Here is a 751-nt window from a genome sequence, read left to right as displayed (position 1 = left end):
TTTAATTTTCCCGAAAGTTTCACTTACCCTGAGTGAATTCCCTTTCGGTTCCTGATGTCTGCTCGAAAAAGAGAAAGAAAGAGAAACCACTACCTTTTCCAAAGAAAAACCACCACCAACCCTAGGTGCAGGTGCCAGAATGTTGCAGACTGAGGGTCCCAAAGAATGGAATAATTTTATAATTATTAATAATGAGACAAACAGCCAGGAATGAGATAGAACAGAGAGCATAAAACAGGGGGCCAGCAGTTCTCAACTGAAGACCCCAAGCCAAGCTTCTCTCTACCTTTATTGAAAATTATCAGGAAGTAAATCACAAAGATAATTCAATGCAAATGAAGCCAAGCTCTTTCTATTGAAAACCTTCTGCTTGACTCAGGAGGGAGGGGTTCACAAATGCAAGAATTTGGTTTACCCCTATCTATTATGTTGATGCCTCAGGGTGAACTCTAGCTCAGGAAGTAACACTCTCACAGTAGGGGGCCCCTTGCTGTCTCCTGTTTGGAGGGAAAAAACAGCTCATTTGCTGGGATCTGCTACAAGAGAAATCTAACTTATAAATCTATAATTCCTTCAATTCCTGAGCAAGGATTTTCATATCATATTTGGTATAAAGCTTGGCTTCCCATACTTCACCACCACCCTCATCAAATTGTGCGGCCCCGCGATTACTGCCTCCCACTGCCCACCATTCTCACCTCCCTGCTTCCACCCTTACCCCTTGGATCCTCATACTTTTTCTAAAACAAAG

Source organism: Elephantulus edwardii, unplaced genomic scaffold (genome assembly GCF_000299155.1).
Source record: "Elephantulus edwardii isolate Elephantulus edwardi_28Jun2011 unplaced genomic scaffold, EleEdw1.0 scaffold00045, whole genome shotgun sequence".
In the NCBI taxonomy this organism is placed as follows: domain Eukaryota; kingdom Metazoa; phylum Chordata; class Mammalia; order Macroscelidea; family Macroscelididae; genus Elephantulus; species Elephantulus edwardii.
The sequence above is the reverse complement of the archived record's forward strand: the minus strand, read 5'-3'. Positions refer to the sequence as shown.